This window comes from Microtus oregoni, unplaced genomic scaffold, assembly GCF_018167655.1.
Source record: "Microtus oregoni isolate MIOR12 unplaced genomic scaffold, Mior012 000042F_ref0000377, whole genome shotgun sequence".
Lineage (NCBI taxonomy): Eukaryota > Metazoa > Chordata > Mammalia > Rodentia > Cricetidae > Microtus > Microtus oregoni.
This window is the reverse complement of record NW_024543209.1, coordinates 351,422-376,881: the sequence shown is the minus strand read 5'-3', so window position 1 is coordinate 376,881 and position 25,460 is coordinate 351,422.

The window sequence follows — 25,460 nt, the reverse complement described above, 5'->3', positions numbered from 1 at the left end:
AGCATAAACACAGCGTGATACACGTAGACAGTGGGAGGAAGGGATGGCTGTGGCGCGTGCAGGTACATGGGTGAACCTGGAAAATGGCACATCACGAGAGATGGACCAGACACCAGAGGGAAGACCTAGAAGCTGTCAGTGTGTAGATATAAAAGCTTGGTGAGCTGTCTCTGCGTGCTGGGTGGGCCTGGGGGAGGACAGAGTTTTGGCTGGAGTGTGTGAACTTTCTGGAACTAGACAGTGATGATGGCCACATGACACTGCAGATATGACAAAGGACCCCAAGAACAGCTAAAAACAGCAAATTTAGTTTTTGGATATATTTGTCACAATTTGAGAATTAATAGGATAAGGAATGTGTCATTGAAATACACACTAGAAATCAGTTAGCTACATTATATGAACTCAACGTCAGTGTCAGTTACTGGCCCATTGCTGTGACAAAATACCTGGCCAAGCAACTTGAGGAAGGAAGGGTTCTTTTGGTCCACATTCGAGAGTACAGTCCATCATGGCGGAGTAAACACGGAGACAGGAGCATCTTCAGCCAGGAAGCAGAGAGAGAGAAACGCGAGTGTTCAGCTCTTATTTATTCTGGGCTTCAGCCAATGTAATGGTGCCACCCACACCGTGGGTAGGTCTCCTCGCTTCAGCTAGCATAAGGTAGAAAATCAGTCTACCACAGACATGCCAGGATCTGGACTCCTAGGTGAGGCTGGATCCTGTCATATTGACAACCAATACCGAGCGCCTCAAAATGCTGGCCGCAAAGCCCAATGACCTGAGTTTGATCCCTGAGGCCCACACGATAGAGAGAAATGAATCCTGCTAGTTGTTATCTGATCTCCATATGCATGCGCGCACACACAGACTACAACTGAGAGAGAGAGAGAGAGAGAGAGAGAGAGAGAGAGAGAGAGAAACTAAAAGCCTGTTTCTACTCTGCTCTTGGTCATAAGAGATGCACAGTAAAAAGCAAACTGTCTCAATCCTGTTCGACCAGCCCTGGATCTGCTCAGGCAATGACCTTGATTTCTAGCCAGAAGATGCTGAGAAATACATGTTTCCTGTTTAAGCCACCCAACTTACACTAACTCATTAGAGTTGCCTGGATCAAGTCAGAGGCCTAAGAAGTTCTTATTCAATGTAGGCCAGGACCGACCTGAGGGATCCAACCTTTACTTTATTTGTAGATAAGATTTTAGTGATACACAATCATTCCCCTTTCTATAGCACCTATGGATATTTTCACACTACAAAAGGAATCAGGCAGAATTGTGACTCGGTGGTACAGTACTTGTCAACCAATGGTTTCTATCTCCAATACCAAAAGAACAAAAATAAAACAAACAAAAAACCAAAATCACAATTCAGGAATCACAACAAAGTGACCTGCACAATCCCAATGTGCATTGTCTGACCCTTCCCACGAGATGCTTGCTGACCTCCAAATCAGCCCCAGAAGGGGACCGAAGGCCCAGCCCTGCTTCAGGAGGCAGCTCAAGTGAACAAGGAGGTCGGCCGCACAGGCTATATAGACTCGGATCATCCCAGAGCCACTAAGACAGGGGTGAAATGTGGTTAAGACCTTCCAGGCCCCATCTCTCTGGCAGTGTGGTTCTGGGTGGGCCAGACCCCCACTAGCCCAGCACCACACTTGCAAAATGACCGTAATTGCTGCCCCCGGGGGTCTTCAAGTATCCAGAGAGGAGAGCCATGGTACACTCTAGTCAGGCAAGGCTCAGAGCTCTGAACAGTCTCGCTGGAGAGGATGGGTCCCTGCCCACCTTCCTCCCCGCTCTGCTGCTAGGACAAATTCCTACAGCCTTGCATCTGAGGACAGATCTGCTTCCCTATCTGTGTTCTGCTAATAAAGAAAAAACACACTTGGCGAGGTTAGACAAACAACGGGGCAGTGATTGACAGCTCAGCGCAGGCTGAGCACTCAGGCCAACACGGAGCTCCTGAGAAAATACTGCGCACTCGCGGCTCTCTGCAGCGCGGAGGGCTGTTTGCTTTCTATTAGCCCCACATTGTGTCCTTTAGTCACACCACTGCCTCGTCCCCCAGGACTACGGCTTGGAATCTGCTCTAGCTGGTCTGCTGCTGGCTTTCTCAGTTGTTTCCGTGAGCTCTCCTGGCCAGTCCCTGAGTAACCCAAGGTCCCACCTGTCCAGGGATGCTGAAAGTGTTTCTCACGAGGATCCCTCATTGGGACTCTGAGCCCCATTGCCTCTCATCCCCATCTTCATACCTGAGTCTTTCTGAACTGAGTTGAGCTGGGCCTGGCTTTGGCTAGTGTCTGCCTGCAGCCGCTGGGGGACCTGATACCAGAGACCTATCTGGCTCTAGTAGACAATGAAACTGTTAAGTGCTACAATGTTTCTCCATAGACTGGTAGCAATATTTACTTTGCTTGAAAATCCCACCTGTCCTGGAGTTGGAGGTCACCCCCAAGGCTGCTTTGCAGGTGTTTCCAGCTGCCAAATGGGCATACAGTTCTCCTGAGGCCATGGGAAAGGCCCAGGCTCAGCACACCCCACAGGGACAAGTAGGGCATCTCCTGTCTTTTATGCCTCTTGCACAGAGCATCCTTTGCTCCATTAAGCCTGTTTCCAATGAGAGGGACTGTCTCTCTAATAGTGAACTGGGTCTTTTTTGGAGGGTCGGGTTTCAAGACAGGGTCTCTCTGTGTATCTTTGGCTGTCCTGGAACTCACTCTGTAGACCAGTCTGGCCTTGAACTCACAGAGATCTGCCTGCCTCTGCCTCCTGAGTGCTGGGATTAAAGGCATGTACCACCACTGCCTGGCTCTGGACTGGGTCTTTTTACTTCACTCTGACACCCATTAGGGGACAGTGGCTAGGACTACAACGGTCATTCTCTGGACACTCTTTGCAGGTGATTGCTAGCAAACAGCCAGAGATCGAGGAAGAACTCGAAGACTGAGAAATTTCGGAAATGCACAGCCCCAGGTAGTCAGATTTACCCCCATTAGGTGATGAACCACACTGGAAACCATCTCCAAGTGCAAGGTAGAAACTGAGGCTCAGTGTACGAGGCCAGATGCCCCAAGCTTCTGGAGATGGATTTAGGTTCCCACCCGGGCCAGCTGAGCCAGCCTTGCTCTGCTCTTTGACCTTCCACACCACTAGAATAACGAGTAATTTAAGGATATGCTATCTACCGTGTCCATTCCTGGACCCTCTGCGGGAAGCCTGTCATCAGTTTATGTGTTAGAACAAGCCTCAGCTGGCTCAGGCCTCAGTTTCCCTTTCTGTGGAGATCTGCCACCAGTCCTGTGAGGCCCTGAGAAGGTGCCAGAGGCTGGTACTAACAGCAGTGGGCAGGCTGTGCCCATCTGACCAGAGAGACTCTAGGCCCAGGGTCATTGCAGCCTGTCTCCCACAAAGGCTCCCTCTACCCCCTTCACATGAAGGGAAATTACCCATTAATGAGAGAGAGTTACAATGCAGTGTCTGGCCCTCAGCCCAAGGTCCTTGGGCAAGTTGGGAGGGAGTCGTGGCTCTGGATGGGGAATTGGAAACAAATGCAGGAGATGTGGGGTTTTTTATTATTATTTTTGTGGACTCTCCTCCCTCCTCGCTCTATTCCCCACCACTGTCCCAAATTTGGACTTTTACGGAAACGGATTTCATGCCCGGGCTTCCCGTGAACTCTCTTAATTCAATTGTGGGGCCATTATCGGCACCGGGTGTAATGAGCTGTTTCCGCAGCCTCAGGGAGGCCAAGCGGTGGGTGCATCTCCCTTCTGCAGGTTGGGGCCACAGGAGTGGGAGAGTTAGAACCGGCTGGACTCATGTGCACTGCCTGCTAGATTAGGGCCGGGAGAACCCAGTGCCCAGGGAGACAAGCTCAGTGCCATGCCTTGGGGTTCAGGCTCCAGGCCCAGTGAGGACAGAAAGTAAAGGAACTATAGGCAGGCAACTTGGGCTGGTATTCACATTCTAAGAGGCCATATGGGGGAACTTAACACATGAGGTTCTGGATGGAAACACACTACCTTTCCAGACGCCAAGGATCTAGCCAGCAACCCCTGTGGAGCTCCCTGCCAGAGCTCCTCCAGGAAGCCTGCCTGGTGCCCACTCAGAGGGGCCCTCAAAGCATCTGTGACCCAGTGGCTCTGGCCCTACCCTCCGGGAACTCTGGCTAAGCATTGGCACAAAACGGAGTCCTGGAGGAAGAAAGGCAAGAGGAAGAAACTCTCCCATCCCTGAGTCACAGCAGAGTCTGCAGGGAGGACTGTTGGAGCCCACCTACACCTTCCTATCCTAAGTTTAGGACCACACCCTTCTCAGAAGGCCAGTATCCTCATGGTGAGAGCAGGAATACCAGGTTGTGATGGCTTTCCTTCTGTGAAACAGAGCTCAAAGCACTGCAGGGCTGAGGCAGCGCGGGGAGGCTAGGGTGGAGCCTTGCAGAATCACTCCTCCGCCTCAGTGCCCAAACTCTGGCCTTTGTCCTAGCACTCGGGAAGCAGAGGCAGGCAGATCTCTGTGAGTTTGAGGCCAGCCTGGTCTACAAGAGCTAGTTCCAGGACAGGCTCCAAAGCTACAGAGGAACTGTGTCAGAGAGAGAGAGAGAGAGAGAGAGAGAGAGAGAGAGAGAGAGAAAGAAGAGAAGAAGAGGAAGGAGGAAGAGGGGAAGAAAGTAAGAGCTAGAGGAAGAAGAGGAAAGAAAGGAGGGAGAAAGAAGAAAGAGAGAGGGAAGGAGAAAATAGAGTAGAGTGGGAGGGAGGATAGAAAGAGAGAGAAAAGGGTAGAGGAGGAAATAGGTCGGGGTGGAGTAAGAGAGGGAGGGAGGGGAAGACACACACACACACACACACAGAGCACTTCCTGGTGCCACTATAGTTGGGGACTTTTAGAGGTCTCCTTAAAGTCCTGATCTCTAATAAGGTTACGTGCTCAAGCTCGAACCCTGGATCTTAGAACATCAGCCTAAGAACCTGGGGCTGCAGTCCAGCTCATCTCAGTGATGGAGCAAGATGGACAGACAAACCTTGGGTAGAAAGCACAGACCAGAGGCAGAAATGTGAAAATTATCTCATAAAGCGCGTGGCCACAGCTGCCCACTCAGGGACTGGCTTCCTATGCGATCAGACCCTCACACAAGGCTGGATCCTCTGCTGTCTTGCAGATCGACCTCTGACAAGGGCCGCTGTCCTAACCCCACCAAAGAAAGGCAGACCCACCAAGGCTACTCAGAGGGCTGGGGAACAGAACCAGGAGCCAAAGCAAGGGACAGACAAAGGAGTCTTGAACAGAAGTTTGGAGAGGGACCACCCATGACTTTGACACCTCAAACACACCCTGAAAATTGGGGTGGGGGGGCAGAGGCAGACAGTCTGGACAGTGCCCCAGCATGGGGTGCTCTGTGCAGGGGGAGCTGCTAGCTCTTGTTTTTAGAGTCCCTTGCTGGTCTACCATAGATGGCCTTCTAAATGATGAGGACACTGCTCAGGGTCATGCCTACGTTTCTATTGTCTAGGATCCCGAGATGAGGGGCCTATGTCTGAAGGCCCTGGTTCTCTAGGGTGGGGACCCACGTCGGTGCTGGTACTGCAGTGCTGCAGCAGGACTGTTTTGGGAGAAGACTGATGTTGCAGAGCACCAGTGGCTAGGCTCTCCCCTTCCCCGGGGGCGGGCATCACAAACCAGCCTCCCCTAGCAAATTCTAGGGCAGTTCCAGCCCCACTCCCAAGGGAAGGCAGCCAAGGCAGGCAGAACTTCAAATACTTTGGGGTTATTTTATTTTATTTTACATAAGTGGAAGCAAAAATTGGTTTCTCGTGTGGTCTGGAGCTTTCCAGGCAATGAGAGCACTTCCAGCTCTCTCGTCGTAAAGTGGGGGAAGGGACAAGATGGAGGTAGGGAGTGAGCCTGTAGACCCTTTTCTCATATGAGGACATAAGGCAATGTGCCGTTAGCCTCTAGGAAGCCCTTCCGGGCCACTGACTAACTGTGCAACCTAGCAGGCCACCCACCCACCCCCTTTAGCTCATGTTCCCTGGAGTATCTAACGGTGTAAAGGGGGATGGAGAGAGGGCTCAGCAGTAAAGAGCACAGGCTCTTTCCTAGAGGATCAGGCTTGAACTCCCAGCATCCATGTAGTGGCTCACAACCCATCTGTATCTCCAGTTCCAGGAGACTCAAAGCTATCTCTCAGCCTTGTGGGCAGTAGGCATGCACAAGGTGCAGGCAGGCAGGCAAAACATGCCTGCAGACGTACATGCAAGCGAAACTCTCATAAACATGAAGAGTCAAACTAAATAGAACTCTTTTTAAAATGATCTAAAGGCTCCTTTGTCTACAGGAAGTTGCCTGGGGGTTATGAGTATCTCCACAGCCCAGAAAGTCACACACGTCACCTGAGAGACCTTCTGCTGGGATCAGAATCCCTCTTCCCTGGTCCTTGAGGCAGTCCCTTCCTTTGATAAAGCACAGTCTACTCTGGGCAGAGGACATGCAGAAATCTAAGTACACCCTTTGTTGTCTGAGATGCATCCCATCAAGCCTCTATCACAGCCTCACCTCTTACCAACCCCTTCCAGCCCTATCACCGTGCCTCAGTTTACCACAGAAACTCTCCAGAGACACTGTAGAACACGCTATCTAGGTAAGGTCCCCATTTTTTTTCTGACTGCTCCCTCTGGCCCCTATTTCTCCCTTTCTCCAACACCCGCCACTCTAGCTGCCTGAGAGAAGGACCCAATCTTTCCAGGCCCAAACACAAATATTCTAGAGTATTTAAGTGTACTGCAGCTGCTCACTGCTCTCAGGACAGGGCCCCTGGGGTCCTGCCTCTGCCCACCCCTACAAAATCATCTGCCTCTGCTGCCCTGACTCCCAGCACACCCCTAAGTTCCTAGAGAACGGGTGCTCTTCTCTCTCCACCTTTTTGCCTATCTTAACTTGGAGCATCCTTATCGAACATCCTGACCTCCAACCTATAGACTCTGAGCCCCCAAATGGCCCAAATTCCATATCTCAGGCTTCTCTGTACAGGTATGGCTGCCGATATGTGCATCAGCCAGCTCCTGCCATGTAACAAGTTACCCCACCACTCAGTGACTGACAGCCCCAATTCTTTGCTTCTGCTCAGTTGTCTACTGAGGTTCTTTGGGTTTCCTCTGATCTTGCTGACCCATCCAGGCATCACGGTTGGCAGGCATGGCTGGGTTCTTTACTCAGAGTCTCACGGAGTTAACGGAATTGCCAACCAGGCTCAGCTGCTATCTGGAGACACTGGGGTGGGAAGGATGGGGTGCACATATTCACCCCCAAGCTCCTCCTTTGTTGCTGGCAGAATTCAGGTCCTTGAGACTGTAGGAAGGAGACCTCGCTTTCTCGGAGCTTTTAGCTCCTATGTTTTGGCTTTAGGGGCAGCAAAGGGGAAACTGCCTCACAGAACCCTTTGCCTGCTTCCAGTTCCTAACTTCCCTCTGGTGTCAAATCAGACGGGAGGGGCTCTCCTGCTCCCAGGCCCACCGAAGTAATCTGGTGGTTAGCTGAGGCCACCTAATTTGTGACATTACATCTGCAAAAGCATTTATGTGACAATTGGTTGAGTTAGATGAGACATGCAGAAGGTATATGTCTACCAGGAGCTAGGACCTAGGAGACAATAGAATCCGGCCACTTACCTAGCTGTGCCAACCAGTCATAAAGTGGCCATCTGCAAAGTGCACACTCAAGAACTGTGTAATATATTACAAAAAGAATCTCATAATGTTTTAAGTAAGGTTATAGTGCTGTACCCACGGCTGGTCTGGGTTGCATGGGGTCCCAACCTCACAGGCTGACTTGGGTGTTGGATAGAGCTACAAACCAAAATACTGGAACTAGGGCAGGATGGCAGAGTATCCTTGTTGCTACTGAATGTTGTCCAGCTCCAGTGCACACGTGTGGTGATGTTTGTAGAGACAGCCTCTCACTCCAGGGCTGGTTTTCTAGGCCCCAGAGTGTGAGGTAGCTTCTCCCTCCATCACAGGCTAAAGGTCACCGCCAGCCCAGCGAAACTCCCTGCCTCGTGGGGGCTGGAGGGCTGACATCAGAGGGCACCAGCTGATGACACACCACAAAGCCCCGTCCACAACTTGGAAGCCCTGCTTACCTTACCTTATGCTGGCTCCTGGAGGCCCCTCCAGGGCCTGGGTCCCTTCACAGCCCTGCATTCTTAGAGGGCTTTGACTCCAGTGTTCCAGCCTCAAGAAGGTGCAAGGGGCCAGAAGGCCTGAATCCTAGAAAAGCAACAGATCCCAACACCTGGAGTAGGAGGAAAAGTGAACTCTGCCTACCTCCTGGTATCTCCTGGTACCTCCCGGAAGAGGATCCCCAGGTCATCGTCCCTGGAGACATCCGTCTCTAGTCCCACTGGTGGCTCCGGTTTGCTTATCTACATGGTGGACAGCCGTACCACCTGTCCAGGGATCTTCCAGAAGCCACAAGGGGCAGCAGAATTGGGCGAAAGGCATCTATTACCCCAGAGGGTCTGGGGACCAGATCTCCACCTGGCAGCTTCCAGCAGGGGAGCTTTGGCGGTGGAAGCAGAACAGGGTGTAAGAGTCTTAGAGTACTCACGGACCAAGGGTATCCAAGAGCACAGCCAGGCTAGACCACTCCGTGAGGACCAATACCCAGCTTTCATTGCATCTCAGCCCCACCCTTCCCTCTCGAGCTCAGGCAGTCTCATCAAGGATCCACCCCAGTACTGGCAGGCCTGTCATCCAGGCCTAATCCCTCCCATTCTCCACCTGCCACCAAGGCTTGTGCTTTTATCCCCATCCCGAGGTGTTGTCAGGGGTAAAGAATGTCATAGGCAGGGTAGACAAGACACCCTGCACTGGGACCTGTGTGCCTCTCCCCTTCTCACCCCTACCCATACGATAGGGGCTCTCCTGGAAATGGCCAGAACCTTGCTTAAGGGACACTCTGCCTGGTTGATGGCAGAAATGGTCCCAATGATACATTCAGGTGCTCACAAATATGATGTCTGTGTTGAGTGAATTGAGAATGGAACCTGGTGGCCAAGGAGCTCCCCAGACTACTGGGCTTTCTAGGGCTCCAGATATGGAGTCAGGAAAGACAGGGATCACTCATGACTCGGAACAGAAGCCAGGTCCTTCCTTCGACAGCCTCTGAACTCGTCTCCCCATCTTAAAAGCAGATCACAATCCCTCCAGCCTGCATCCTGCAGGAAGTCTCGGGCTCATTTCTAACCACTGTGACAAAGGACCCTTGACCACAGGGTCCCAGTAGCCGTGAGCTTGACTTGGGCCTGATGTTATTCAAAAGTGACACTGTCCCTTGGGAGAGTCCTGTGAGTTTTCTCAAGATGCCGTTTCTGTCATCCTCGTAGTCCTCACCTCAGTGACCTCCCAGGATGCTCTCCTCTGTCCCTACTCTGTGACGAGGTCTCAGGCATGGCCACATCTACCCATAGTACTGCTAAAGGTGTCCTTTGGCATCAGAGGATAAAGGATCCCTTCTGGCCACACCATGGGACCTGCACATCTGAGCCCTAACTTGGGGACTTGGGAGGTGATAATCTTCTGTGGCAGAAGTGTCAGTTCCCTCACCACCATGATCTCTGGTCCCTGTAGTCACCGAGAGTGAAGTTTTTCTCCTGCGGAACCTCTCAGGTCACGGCATTCTCCAGCCATACTGTGCCTCTGGTACTTACATCTTAAGGCAGATGGAAAGGGAGGGCCTTTCCCTACTGTGGCTGCTTCCTGACTTCTCTGCTCTGCTTCCCTGACTGTCTCTTGCCCTCACCATTGGATCCCACTGCCCTACCCCAGCCTGAGCAGCCGGAGGAGAAATACTGTGGAGTGTCTGAGATTCCCACTCATGCCTCTACTCTTCCATTGAGCTTGAGAAGAACCAATGGAGTCACCCCCCACCCCGGCACCAAACATCATTCCTTACCTCACCTCTGCTCAGAAAAACACAGCTTCAGGCACATGACTGCCTTTGTCACTGAATATCAGGTACTGATCCAGACTGGGCTTTCCTACAGCTCCCCAAGGGGAAGTCATGGCTCGGAGAGGGGAAGTGCTTATCCCCAGTCAAGGTGTTGTCCCCAAGAAAACACACAGGAACGCTCAGAAAGAATGTTAATTGCAACTGTGTTTTTGTAGCAAAGCCCCGGGCCCACCTAAATGTGCCTGCATCCATCAGTAGAGGGGTAAACCGAACAGAAGAGGAAGCACACAGCATCTCTGGGCTAGAGGACCCTGCGTGTTTGGGCAGGTAAGGGCCTGAGAATCTCAGTGTGGGACAAAGACAGCCAAGGCTCAGTGAGGCCCAGAACAAGAGCCCAGTGAAGCCTTCAACACCTGGGTAAATCCTGTACCAAACAAACGATCCAAAGAAGGCGTATTTGAGATAACTGGGACTTCGTGGATGCCTCTGGGCAATTAGATGTATTTGAGATAATTGGGGAAGCGTGGCTGTCGCTGGGCATTAGGTAACCTCAGGTATTTGGTGTGCCAAGCTGTGCTGATGGAGTAGAGCTATCAAAGGCAAGGAGCCTGAATTTGGGGTGGATATATGCTAAAACACTCGCTAAGGGCATGACACCAGTGTGCTTCCCTCCTCTTAAAAGCATAGGTCGTATGATACGGCTGACTTGGAGTTGTTTTTAACACGTTTGCTGGACATGGGAGCTCTGTTCAGGAAATAGCACTCTCTGTTCCCACCCAAGATGATCTCTTCCTTTAGAGACGATAGGTTGGTTCTGCCAACGGGTTGGGTTTTCCTCCCCCGAGCAGAGATAGGTAGTTTCTCAGCCCTTCTTCTTCAGACATCCAACCAGAGGTCTGAGCCTGCTGCAGCTGATTCCTTCCCAGGTCTCTGTCTCCCCAGCCTAAGTCAATGTGCAGCAGACAGCAGCACACCCAACATTCATGTCCCATGGCCAAGGTCAGTCTGCTCACAACCTGCTTTTCACTCTTCAGCTGACCAGCCTCTAGCTCATCCATCCACTACAGGCTGTCTGTGTGCAGGCTGCCCATGGTACTCCAGTCGTGCTACTGCAGGGGATGGGGTGAGAGGTAATGTGCTCAGTGCTTAGTACAGCATCTAACTGGGATAAGCCTTCAATCAGCCTTCCCAGCAGTGTGACCACTCCCAGCATCAGCACCATCATCTCTGCCATGGGAGCCCGGGGCTGACCCGCCACTTTATTTACACACGCAATGCTCAGCCTCTCCTCTGTCCTTCATCCTGTTCACCTCTGCCTGGATATCAACTAAAGTCCTTCTTGCTGCTTTCACAGCTCACAGAACAGTACAGAGGTGCTTAGAAGGAGTCCGGTGAATAGCACCAGCTGAATAGATAGAATAGCCTCAGCCCGGGGTAGCCCCTCCTCACACAGTGGAACTCCAAGGCATCCTGAGGACTCAACCCTTTCAGGCAGGGTAGCAGGACTCCCTCTGTGCACGCACCACCTTTCCTAAAAACCCAAGGTAGCTTCCATCTCCAAGAGGTCTCTCTGAAAGCCATGCATGGGGTGGAGAAAACCCTGCTGGGCAGTTGCTGCGGGCTAGTCGTGGGCAAGGTGCCCTCCCTGCCTGTAGGTAAATGGTACCAAGTCCACAACGACAACAACAGCCAAAGAGGCATTTCATGTGCCACCTCAGTGGGTCAGGCATGTTACCTAAGTCAGGACCATGCAACAGGGGCCTGCCTGTAGTACTCTAGCTTTCTGTATGTGCAAAGCAGGGCCCAGCATCTACAGCGGGGCTGGCTTCAGCTGCAGAGAGCCAACTGGAGTCTAGACTCCAGAGAAGGAGCTGGCCAAGGTCGCCGAGCTAGGATGGCAGAGCCAGAATGGAAGCTGGGAGCTGCTGAGCTGGTCCTGCCTCCTGTGCCACCTTCTACGGTAGCCACTCTCCTGGGACCGAGAGTCCAGTGCTCCCTGCTTTGATTGGAAGAGTCAAGGGAAGCCACGGCACACCCCGGCGCCACAGCTGCCGCCTGCCGGAGGCCCTGGGCAGCCACAGGATCTGCAGTCGTGCAAATGATTAATGTCAGCTCCGCGGAGGGCGAGGGTCCACAGGAAATTGGAGTGGATGAATTTGAGAGAGAAACCCCTTGTTTAAACAGAACTACTTTAGAAAATAAATACTGCTGAGCTTGATGGTAAATACAGATATTTGTGAGGAACGGAGGTGGAAATATGAATTTAATAAAATTGGCGGCACGTGGCCCTACTCCAGGGGGCCTCTAAGTGGCTGTCCCAATAGCTCGCAGCAGGGCTGGGCATCCCAGTGGCTGGCACCAGCTTCCATTCACTGTTCTGTGACCTTGGTAGCTTGTGTCTATGAGCCTCTAAGAGGTCAGAAAACTCATGCTGGCAAGTGAGGAGATGGCAGCACATCCCACCTTGTCTGAAAGTTCTCTGCACCCCACAGTCACCAAACTGACAAGTGACAAGATCACACTAGGGATCAAGACTTGGTTCATGCTGTCTCTCCTGCCAGAATGTCCCATGACTCCTGCCTGCCTTGTCCTCCAGCCAGCTACAACCAAGGGTCCCTCTCCTGCAGGAAATTCCCCTGGCAGACCTGTGTCCCTGCTGTCCTTGGCCACACTACCTGCTGTCATGGGCTGTAACTCTCAGAACTATCCTGGAACCAGAAGATCTCAACCCCACTGGTCTGAAAAAGAGAATGGGGCCCAGGATCTACAGGAAGGTTTCCCAGGTCACAAAGAAAACAAATGTCAGGGTGAGAGCTGTCCAGGATTGGAGATATGACCATTTCAAAAGGACCAGGGCCAAAATGTGGCCACCACCCTGCTTCCAAAGAGTAGCAATGTGGAGTGTCATGGTAACGCTCCATGGAGACAGACTCTTACGTGTGTCTTTCTTTCCTTGGGCACTTTCTCCATTCCTCTATGCCCCAGTGCCAGGATGTGAGAGAGGTTGGCACCTCTGGTCTGGCCACACATTTCCCATCTATGAGGGATGGGTGGGCTCAGCCCAGCTGCCTACACCTCCTAATCTTCAAGGTGGGGACCGTTTATGCCTTCTCGCAATGTTCAGGATGGCTGACAGCACCTCATAGAGACATAGTCCAGTATCTCCCACACAGGCACTAGGGACCCCAAAGAGGGAGTCATGGGGAAGCCCCCAGCAGATAGTCCAGACCGTGGGTTGCTGTGCTCCCAAGTACGATGGATGCTTTCTTCTCCCTGCAGGGCCAGAGCAGCAGCTGGCACTGCCCTCACTTTTAGGTGGGGAATCGAGGTTTCTGAGGACACAGTCCAACCAATACCCAGTACCCCTTTCTTTCATGGGAGACTGACAGCAGATCCTAGGCGTTAGAGAGCTGACATGGTAGATGGGCAGATGCCAGAGGGCGCATCCCTCCAGACCCCAGCCAAAGACACCTGGTGTTGGTAGGCGCCCACTCTGGGAGACAGGTCTCAGGAGTAGGTCCCCTGCTATGTCAACACATGTTGGATGGGAGGTGATTTACACGGGCCTCCTAATCCCCTGCTGGGCATCCTGACTCACGAAGCCTGGCACCCCTGCCCCCCCACAGGTGGACGGACACTCACCGTGACGGCTGCTGCACCGCTGTTATTTTTTCATAAGCCTGCCTTGAAATTTGTCAAACCGCACATTGTTCCAGCCCACACCCGTCAGAAGAACCAGCCGCCAGATGGGCCACCTCCTCCCCCAACTCGCTCCAGGCAGAGAAGTTACACATAGGCTTTGTGTCAGACCTTGAGGAGGGGGGAATAAAAAAGAGAAGACGGGGCAGAAATCCTTTAAAAAGAAAAAAAAGTGGGGGGAGTGGGAGTCTGAATAGGCAGGTCTATGGCTGTGCACAAATCCCAGCCTGCTGGTGCCCGGGTTTCACACGAAAACTCAGCCAGCAGTAAATAGAACTTCCCGCCTGTCAAACCGTTCATTACCGAGGTGTACATAATTTATGTACTTAAGAGCTGCCTCAGCCAAGCTATCACACGGCGAGCATGCTTCATAGGTGTTAGTGTTTATACGGACAGTAAATAAATGTCAAACACACACAAAATCCACTCTCCGGCGGGCGATGACGTGGCCCCATCCATCATTCCAGCTAGAGGCTCCAGCCCAGATTGCCAAGGCCCCTAAGCTGCCTGGCCTGGCAGCTGGACTGGTGGGGGCGGAAAAGGCTTTACGTCGGAGGGGAGAAGCCTTGGAAGGGAAGAAGGCTCCCACCTGTGCAAAGGTAGAGAGGCATCCCGAGCTGTGACAGCAGCCTGACCCGTGCCCAGTCCCATAACAGAGTCTGTCTGACTGACAGACTGAGCCTGGTTGAGAGAACACCAGGCCTCCCCTGGCCGTGGAGATTGGAAGGACCTTGCGCATCCAAGTCCAGCCAAGCCAGCTGAGCCGGAGCCTGGAGCCACCTCAGAGGCCGGAGCTAATAATAGCAGCATCTGCCAGTGAGCCAGGCCAGACTAGAGAGTTTCCATCCGTTAGCTCACTGCTCCTCACCAGGCCCACCAGGTAGGCCCTGGTTTTTTGTTTTAAGCTTCCAACTAGTTTAATAGAATTTTCAAATTCAAAATTCTTTTCCAAGCCGGGTGGTGGTGGCACACGCCTTTAATCCCAGCACTCGGGAGGCAGAGGCAGGCGGATCTCTGTGAGTTCGAGACCAGCCTGGTCTACAAGAGCTAGTTCCAGGACAGGCTCCAAAACCACAGAGAAACCCTGTCTCAAAAAACCAAAAAAAAAAAAAAATTCTTTTCCATGCTTTACCATCTGAAACGCACAGGGTTAAGCACGGGCCTACCAGGATGAGGCTTTCCTACCAGAGTGGGGCTTTCTACAGTTCAAGGGAATTACTTTGGGCTAATGTACACATAATAGCACTCTTCTTGTTCTGGCGAGATGAGCCACCCCATAGCCTGCCTGGTCTCCTCTGGGAGCCACATCTACCTGGCCTTAGCCACCCAAGGCTGTAGGTGCTGTCCTTACATCCTCAGGGGAAGTCACGAGCATTCTGCCAAGCAGGTGCCCTCATTCTCCAAGCCAGCAGCCATCTAGGTGTTCAGGTGGGCAGCTGGAGGGCTGCTGTAGGTTATGTCCTGTGCCCCATACATACTACACACGCGGAACCTCAGTGTGAGACTTTATTTGGCAACGGGACTGGTGACCAGGTCATTAGTTAAGATGAGGTGGTGGTGGAATTGATTGGAACCTAATCCAATATGGTTGTATCTTTAAATTCAGACACAGATCATGTTCAGAGCAAAGAGGTCCGCAGAGGGAGGGAGGACGGCTGGTAGAGAAATTCTACAACGAGAAAGAGGCAGCCAGAAGCTGGAGAGGCCCAAGCAGGTTCACCGGAGAAAGCCTGCCAACACTTTGATCTTGGATTTGCCACCTCCCAAAGCAGGAGACACAGAACATGTGCATCTCAGCCGTCCTGGCTGCCGGGCTTTGTCCCCACAGCCCCAGGACAGTGCTAGACTCTGAGGGTCCACAGCAGCCCATCTCCAGATACCCATCAGCGAATAGACTAAGGGAAAACTGGGATTGGACGGTCCTGGGCCTGCATGTGGGTCTTACCTCCCAGGGATGAGTGCCCGTGTGTCACATGGCCTCTCTGGGCTCTCTGTTCATCCACAGAATGGGACACGAGCACTATGCTATGATGAACACAACCCAAGGCTCCTAGGGGCTTCTGGAGATGTCAATGAAGGCCACTCTCCAGACAGAGGTCAAGAGTACTGCCATAATGAAATCCATCTCCAGGAATGGCTCACTGTCATGGTGAGCCCCTTCTTGGAGGTACCTTGTCGCTCACAGCTAGGTCACCCAAAGGCTTCTGGGATGGAGAGACAACAGGGAGAAGCTACCCAACTGTCATGGGCTCGGCCCAACATCTTTGCTCTCCAGGTTAAAAAGTTGCCTTGGTGTGTGAATGAGCTCAGGGTAACCATTGAGTCAGAAGCCCAGAGAAGGGTTGGGGCCCTGACTCTAGCACCTGCTACAGCCTGGGTTGCTCTCCCCGCCCAGCCCATCACCAGCTCAACCCAGTGCAGGGTTTCCATGGCCAGACAGGCCTCTTGGAAGTCTGTACTTAGTCCACTGGGCCACTGGCTGTAGTATTGGCTTAGCTGGGGCTGCAGAGATGCTGTACAACCATTGGTCCCAACAACACAATAACACCCAAGCTCTCACGTGACAATACCACAAAAGCGGGGATTTAGCTAGAATGCCCATGGCTCAGCTGTGTGCTGAGGCTGGTCTGGAGGAGACTGAACAGAGCAGGGCAGTTTGAGTGTCTCACAGGGGCATCAGAAGTACCAGAGAGAAGCCGCAGTACAAATGCACACCTGTAAGGCGGGCTGCAGCTAACAACAGGTTCACACCCCACAAGTGACTGTTAGCATTTATTGCCAAATTGCCAGGATCTAGAATCACCTAGAAGACAAGTCTGCCACACACTGGTTCTTCCCCACATCAGGCACAGCCCATCACTGTCCTACCCGCCACAGATAAGCCCACATCACCCCCGCTGTGGGCCACACCCACTTCTGATCACACCCACCTTACACCCCTTCTCGTACCCATTCCAGGCTCCCTTCCCATCGCAGGCCCCTCTCTACCTCTCTCTCTGCAAGTGTGGCTTTTGTGATTTCCTTTGACCTCAGAGAAGGCTTTGGTTATTTCCTCTGCAAAACGTGGTGATGGCATGTGCTTGCTGAGTAGCCAGGTGTCACTGCGGATACCTGAAGGCCCAGAAAGCAGAGATACAGAGGTACACACGTGGAGAGCATCCTCAGCCACATCCTTAAAACAGAACTGTGGGGACCAGCACTTTACAGTTAGACCAGTATTCTGCAGTTGATGGGAATTCCTGCCCATTCTCTCATCGGTCCTCTCGCCATGCTTCTGGAAGTTTCCCTCTGTGGAGATTAGCCACACATTTCATCAGTCACTTACTCCATGTCTCTATCCATCTGGGTCCATCTGAATCTAGTGACCCAGCCTCATCCTGACATGAGTTCTGAAGCATGACTCACTTGGCACCATTGATGGGCTTCTGGACATGGATGGACTTGCATCTTCCCCAGCTGAGCTCAGGTCAGAGCCCCACTGGATCAGCGAGAAGAGGTCTTGTTCCTCCCTCTGGCTACTGAAGTGACTCAAGGCTCCCTGGTACCCACAGCAGCTTTGCTGTGCCAGGGAAAAGACCGCCTGGGAAGGAAATTGGATGAGAAGGATGCTCTTGAGCTGAGTCTACTGAAAACATCTGTAGGGAAGCTACCCAAGAGGGATGCTCTTGAGCTGAGTCTACTGAAAACATCTGGAGGCACTGGCCATCAGGACAACCTGAGGTGTGCTACTGGTATCTGGTAAATTAAGACAAGGGAGTCTGCTCAGCACCCAAATGGCACATGGCATCCCCTACCCAAAAGTAATTTCCACCATGACATCAACCCCTGGAGGCTGAGACCCATGTCCAGACTGAGGACTAAAATCCAGAGGTGCTGCGGGATTGCTGAGCAAAGTAGCAGGCAGGGCTTTCAGGGCCTGCAGCCACCTCCCCTCATTACGCCCTCTTTCCCTAATCCTGCTGTCAGAAGACAGCCGGGGAAACACAAATCCATGCAAAGCGGAGAAGTAGCCTTGAAGAATCGCCTTTCAAGCGATGAGGCCCATCCAGCCTAGGTCTCCACCCTAGAGCCCAACCCTAATGCCCTCATCAGGACGCTACCTTTTTCAAATTATTATAATGTAGCAATGCACTGATCCTTTGTTTCTTTTATCGTCTCACTTTTTAAGATTTATTTATTTATGTATATTAGTGTTCTATCTACATATATGCCTGCATGCCAGAATAGGGTATCAGATCCCATTATAGATGGTTGTAAGCCACCTTGTGGTTGCTGGGGATTGAACTTAGTACCTCTGGAAGAGCAGCCATCTCTCCAGCCCCTTATGCTTAATTTTTTAAAAAATGTTTGTTATTATAGATTTATTTTTATTAAAACTTTATTTTAAAGAGCTTTTAAATAAAAAACACATACTAAAATTTTTATTTGTGTGTGTGTGTGTGTGTGAACATGCATGTCTGTGCCCTTAGAGGCCAGAAGAAGGCATTGGATAGCCTGGAGCTGGAGTAACAAGTGGTTGTGAGATGGCTAAGTGGATGCTAGGAATTGAACTCAGGTCTTCTGGAAGAGCAATAAATACTTTCAATTGCTGAATCATCACTTGTCTTCTTTTTTTAGTAGTATCTTTTATTTATTCTTTGACAAATTCATGTATATAAAAATGGATCTTGCTCATATGGCCCCCTAACTCCTCCCTTCCACTCCCCCCAGGAACCTCAAACTCTTCCCTTCCACTCCTTACATCTCCCTCCCTGCTTCCTGTTCTGTCTTTTTGTTAATAACTCCCTGAGCCCAGTGAGTGGCTCCTGGCGGAATGTTGACTGATCTTTCGGCTCCATCTTGCACTGTATGGCTACAGTGGCCATGCCCTGACGCCAGCATTTCACATCCTTTCCCATCCTCACGCTCTTACATCCTCTCAGCCTCTCTTCCATGATGTTTTCTGAGCCTGGGGCTGGAGGGTGATGTAGATGTCTGATTTGTGGCTGAGCACTGAAGAGTCATTTATACCATTTGACCAGCTGTAGCTCAGAGGTGGAAGGCATCTGTGTTCGCATGCTTCTTTGCCAGATTAGATTCTGGAAGGACCGACGAGGCCTTGGGCTTTGTGCAAATCATAAGCATCAGTTTCAGATATGTGTACTCAAACTGGCATGGTTGATGGACATGTGCCTACCACATTCCTAAATTCACACTAAGGCTCGGTAGACTACTGTCCCCAGGCCAAATTCAGTCTGTGGTCTGGTTTGACTCAACCTGTAGCCAAGCGTGGTTTTATTGTTTGTGAAAAGCTAAGGAAGGAGGAAGAGAAGGAGGAGGAAGGCAGATGAGGCCCAAGGAAGAAGAATAAAAGTGGGAGGGGCACTGTGGCCCACGTGGCTGACTGGACCTAGAATATAACCCTTTACAGTGAAATTTGCAAACCTTTCATCTGGACAGTACAAACGATGTAATGGCCTTGATTTGGGATGTTCATAGACTGCCGTGGCCTCCACAGCCCACTGCAAACCACAAACATGAGGCTGCAGAGAGTGGGCTTAGAAAGGGAGGGCCTAGTGTCTTAGTGGCTGGTGAGTCTCTCCCACAGCCATGGGAGCAGGGTCCCGGCAGCCTGGTTCCCATCATGTCTAGTACTTGCTACATTGTACCTTTTATCATGTCCCGTTTCATGGCAGCTAAGCACACTAGACTGGCCCAAGTCCTTGCTATGAGGTAGCCAGCTGGGAGCAAATCACTGACTCACCAAGGCTTCCATCAACGAGGGGGTTTCCTGGGGAAAGTGCTTCCCACACTGCCTCACTGGAGGGATGTCTATCGGCAAGCTGAACGCCAGTCTATTCTGCTCTCTCTTCCTCTGAAGGAGGCTATGAGGGGCAGATCAGCTTGTCTTGGAGGCAGAGAGGGGGCTGTCCTGGAGCCAGGAGGTATTGGTAATAAGAACCAGCAAGAAACCTGTCAGGGCCCAGGGAAGGGTCTTGATGTATGTTTTGGCTCACAGACCCACCAACAACCACCTTGTGAGGATGTTACCCAGTGACTTGTCCTTTGGGGCTTGGGTGTAGAGGCTTGCATCTGTCACAGACATGGTAGTGTTTCATCTGGAACCTAAGTTCAAGTCATAGCCTCTGTCTGGTGAACAGCTGAGGGTGGATGCCTGCTCGTGTGCCCTCCCAGGACTTTCCCTTCCAGGAGCAGTGGGTATTGTGGAGCTGCTGTGGCTGTTGCGGTCATAAGCACAGAACGCTAGTCATAGCCTGGCCTAGACATCCCTAAATGTGTGGGGTGGCCTGGGAGAGTCCCCAGTGGTGAGGTCACATCCTTCCCAGGCCTGGGGCTATAGAAAGAAGTGCACCAGCAGATACATTAGTTAGATACACACGCTAGTTCCCTTCCCTGCATCCCTCTGCGGCTCCTCTGCCATCTCTTCCATTTAAACCACTTCCAGTTGGTGTCTGTCACTAGCAACCAACAGATTCTGACTAACGTCTAATACTCTCTTATCCACAGAAGCAACCGTATCTTCCCCAAGACTGCCCTGAGGTCAACTCTGCCATGTCTGATCACTGTGACAGTTTTGCCGTATTTGTGTTCAAGATCTGGGGAAGCAGGCATCAATGACAGCCTACAAAGACACTGGTCAATAGAGACTAACCTAGACTAGGAAGACACTGGTCAGTAGGGGCTAACCTAAACTAGAAAGACACTGGTCAGTAGGAGTTAACCTAGACTAGGAAGACACTGGTCAGTAAGGGCTAACCTAGACTAGAAAGACACTGGTCAGTAGGGGCTAACCTAAACTAGAAAGACACTGGTCAGTAGGGGTTAACCTAGACTAGGAAGACACTGGTCAGTAAGGGCTAACCTAGACTAGAAAGACACTGGTCAGTAGGGGCTAACCTAAACTAGAAAGACACTGGTCAGTAGGGGTTAACCTAGACTAGGAAGACACTGGTCAGTAAGGGTTAACATAGACTAGGAAGACACTGGTCAGTAGGGGCTAACCTAGACTAGGAAGACACTGGTCAGTAGGGGCTAACCTAGACTAGGCAGAGAGGCACTGGAGCAGAGGGAAGAAGGAGGGAAGAAGAAAAGATGGTGTACACACAACTGGGGGATGCCATTCTGCAGTCAGTTGGTGGCACAGTTCTGCCCAGGCCATGCCGGGGACCTAGAGAGGGAGCAGAGAGAAGAATGGGGCAGCCTCCACCAACAGATGACTCCAGAGTTGGGGGAGGGTCTAAACGGGACCCCCAGTCATCCTGCATCCTTGCTGCTTGTCACACACATCCCATAGAACTTTCTTAGCCAGGTGACAGGCTCACCAAGGGTTAAGCCTGCAACCAGGCACAGCAATGCAGGCTCTGCTCCTCCCCACCATTGCTTGTGACCTGCAGCCTGTTCCTCAAGGGAGGCCAATTTTCATTTTTTTTTTTTTTAGCATAAGGACCAGCGATGTGGCAGGAGGGTAAAGGCACTTGCTGCCAAGCCTCATGACACGAGGTGGATGCTCAGAGCCCACACAGTGGAAGGAGAGAACCAACTCTTGTGACACCGGAAGCAGCGCCCCGGGAAGCAGCTTGCACACCGCCCAGCTCACCCCTCTTCACTGATTTTCTCGTCCAGCTCCATCTTGGTCAGATATTCAATACTTCCTTTAGGAGAACACATACATTTGTTTGACTTGCAATATTGAATTTGGAGGCCGTTCAGCAATTTCAAATTTCAGGAGTGGGGCAGTGGGGAGACACCGTAAATTAAAAAATTCTTTCCTCTTCGGTTTCTACCCAAGATTGTATATTTTTTGATGGCAAAATTAGGGATTAACTATAAACATGTGTTTGTTCGATACTGACGAGGTTGTGAGAACAATGGCCGAAGCCATGGGGAGGGGGGAAGGGCTGCAGGCTACAAATCTTCTGTAGAAAAAAAAATGTTCTGTCTCCTACAGACTTCCACAAGGGTGGAGAGAGAGGAAAGCTAGGCTCAGGAGGGATGGGGTATGGGAAGGTAAGATCCGGGGGAGAGCAAATAGGAGGACCCCTCCCACCAGCAGCACAGACCTCAGAGTACTGCAAGTCCCCACTCCACCCAGGCACCGTTCTGCCCTTTTCCCAGCCCTCTAGCCCTGTTTTCTCCTCTGATACTTTGTCTCTTCCACAGCTCCCCATAGGGCTGTGCTGGGGATCTCTCATGTGCCAGCACTGTGCTGGGCTCAGGAGACAGCCATGGCAGGATAGGAGGTGGCTGCTGCCATGGCTGTCCTTCTCGGAGTGAAGACATAACCAGTGAGTCAGTTCATGAAGAGCAGGCTCGTGACTGTGATTGCAGATGGCTGTCACAGCAGAGGCAGAAAGAGAGCATTGCACCTGTGACTGTCCCATGTGATGGGGGCTGCGCTCAGGGAAAGGTCTGGAGAGAAGAATCTGAGCAAAGTTTGAAGGGTAAAAGGGATTGACTTAGTGAGGGAAGCTGAGAGAATCTTCCAGGCAGGAACTGTGCAAAGGCCAGTGTGTAACCAGATATGAAGAGTGTGGTTCAGGCTTAGAGCCCCAGGAAGACTTTGAAGGGTTTTAAATCCACCCAGGGAAGACAAAAATTCTACCAGCAGAAATCAATGGTGAAAAAGAAGAGCATTGGATGCTCCTGTAGGAGGGGGAAGGTGATGAAGCCGAGGGGAGGCAGGTTAATCAACGTTTCTCATCAGATTAGAGGGGAACCTGACAGGAACATGGCAGGGAGCTGAGGAAGGAGTCTGGGTGGAAGGCAGGTGACCTTGGGTTGTCTGAGAACACCTAAGGGTATCAGGAAAGAACCTGAGTCTCAGTGTGTGAAATCAAGGGCAGCGTGGGTAGGCAGGAGTCAGGGAGGGTGGACCTCAGTGGGAGGAACAGAGCAAAGCAGACCCTGGGAGCACTGGACTAAAGGACCAGGACTGGAAAAGAAGCCCGGAGGTTTTGGTTAGATGGCCTAGTCTGTAAAGTGCTTGCCACGTAAAGTGGACCATATCTCAGAGCCCTAACACTCGTTAAAAACAGTGTGGGTACAATGGCATGCACCTGTAACCATAGCTTTGTTTGGGGGAAGAGACAGATGGCTTAGCCACCCTGTATCAAAAGATAAGATAAGGTGGAAAGTGATAGTGGAAGATGCCTGGCATCTATTTCTAGTCTTCATATTCACACACACACACACACACACACACACACACACACACACACACTGTACACAGAGTGGAAAAAATAAAGACGAATCCTAAAAAGAAAAAGGGGATTGGCATGTGGAGGAGACTACCACAGCCATCTGAGTGAGCTATCCAGTGTGTTAGCTGACTCCTTTGAAGCCAGGCATGGTGGTAGCAGATACCTATAATCTTCAGAAAAATGAGACAGGAGGATTATGGCAAATTGGCATCTAGGTTGGGCTATGTAATGAGTTCTAGGCCAGCCTGAGCCACAGAATAAGACCCTGTGTGAAAACATAAATAAACAAACAAATCAAACAATCCTTGGGGTAATTTCACAATTTCCTTACCGGCCTCACCTTACAGCGGGAAACCAGGGCACTGCGGGGGTGAAAGCACCCTCCCCAAGGCCCCCAAGAAGCTCCAGTGGCAGGCCTTAGGAGCGAGATTCAAACTGGGCTAGCAGAAGTCAAGCCCATACTGGGCACTGTCCCATCCTGTTGTTTAACTAGAAGCGTTGGAAAGCCAGCTTGGCCTTTGTCACACTAAACAGGCATTCAGCACCCTAGGGGATAGTCAGCAAAGTGACTCAGGCTGGTGGCTTAGAATGTACACATCTCCTGCCTTATGATTCTGGAGCTTGGAGTCATCACGGCACTCAGAGCTGGCTCTCCCAAGGCCCCTGTCTGCCTTGAAGATAGACCCGAGTCCTTAGCTAACTTCTCTGTGTCTCTGTCCTAATCTTCTGTTCTTAGGAGGATACCAGCAGGTTAAACTAGGGCCACTCTTATGGTCCCTTTAAAAGTCCTGTCCCCCCACCAGATGGGGCTGCAAGGGTGCTGCAGGTTGGATTTTGAAGATGCCACTGACTTGCTCACATGTCAAGAGCAGAAAGTGTCAATAGAGAGGGCGAGACAGAAGAGAGTCTGGACAGAGGCTGAGGTAAAACCAAGGTGGAACCCACAGGACTTTACTGGGCACATACAGCATCTCAGAGCCTCTTCATAGAGCCCCTCAAACAGACAGCACAGGGGACCCCAGGGCCGAGGTCCAGCAAGAACTCTCCCGTTGTGCCTAACTCCAAGTCATTGCCCTGAAGCACAGCTCCTGATTCTTTTCACACACAGATGTGCTGATCTGCTTTAGGCTCTGTTCACACACACACACACACACACACACACACACACACACACACACTCCTTCTTGTGCAGAATGAGGTCCCTCCTTGCTGTGACGAATACTTGAAGAGAACAACTCTAGGAAGGAAGGACTTGGTTTGCAGCACCATGACACAGTCCACCACCGTGACAGGAGCTAAAGTCACTGGTCACACTGTATCTGTGAGTTAAGAAACAGAGAGCAGGATCTGGAGAGATGGCTCTGCAGTTAAGAGATGGCTGTTCTTTCAGAGGTCCTGAGTTCAATTCCCAGCAACCACATGGTGGCTCACAACCATCTGTAATGTGATCTGGTGCCCTCTTTTGGCTACAGTATACCTGCAGGCAGAATACTGAATACATAAATAAATAAATAAATAAATAAATAAATAAATAAATAAATAGAAGAAGAGGAAGAGGAAGAAGAAGAGGAAGAGGAAGAGGAAGCAGCAGCAGCGAGCACTGACTGGGCATGCTCAGCTCACTTTCTTGCTTTTTATAGAGATTGAGCTCCCAACCCTAGGGTGGCGCTACCAGCATGCAGGGTGGGTTTTCTCATCTCCGCTAACCTAATCTAGACAATCTTTCATAAGTGTGCTGAGATGAACCTAATCTATACGATCTGTCACAGGCAGGCCAGAATCTCATCTCCTTCGTGATCCAAGATCCTATAAAATTGATATTCAATATTAGTCATCATGGGCCCTGACCCCCTGAACCTTATTTGGAAACAGATTTGTTGCTGATGTGATAATATGAGGACACAATGTTGTAGTCTGGACCCAAAAGCACATGATTGAGTCCTTAAAGAAAGGAGAAATTCAGTCACGGAAACGTGCACGTGGGGGATGTTGTCACAGACAGAGACAGGTAGGAAGGCTCAGAGATGGAGGTCTTGTATAAGACTAGGTCCCTTTCCTAGTACTGAAGACAAGGAGAGGGGAGGGAAGGCGGGAGAAAGGCTGAGGCTTATTTGGTAGAGTGCTTGCCTAGCATACATGAAGCCCTGGGTTTGATCTCATGCATTGGATGAAGCAGTTTTATAGTACATACCTGTAATCCTAGTACTCAATGGAAATAAGAGGACCAGGAATTCAAGGTTATTCTAAGGCCTAAGTTTGAGGCCAGCCTAGGCTATATGGGAACTTGTCTTTTGTTTTGTCTTGGTTTGACTTGGCTTGGTCTGTTTTTTTGTTTGTTTATTTTTATTTTCTGAGACAGGGTTTCTTTGTGGCTTTGGAGCTTGCCCTGGAACTAACTCTTCTAGACCAGGCTGACCTTGAACTCACAGAGATCCACCTGTCTCTTCCTTTCTGAAATTAAAGGCATGTGCCTCGAATTCACAGAGATCTGCCTGCCTCTGCTGGAATTAAAGGTGTGTGCCACCACTTCCGGGCTGGGAACTTGTCTTTAAAAAAAATGGTGGAGGGGGCTGGAGAGATGGCTCAGAGGTTAAGAGCATTGTCTGCTCTTCCA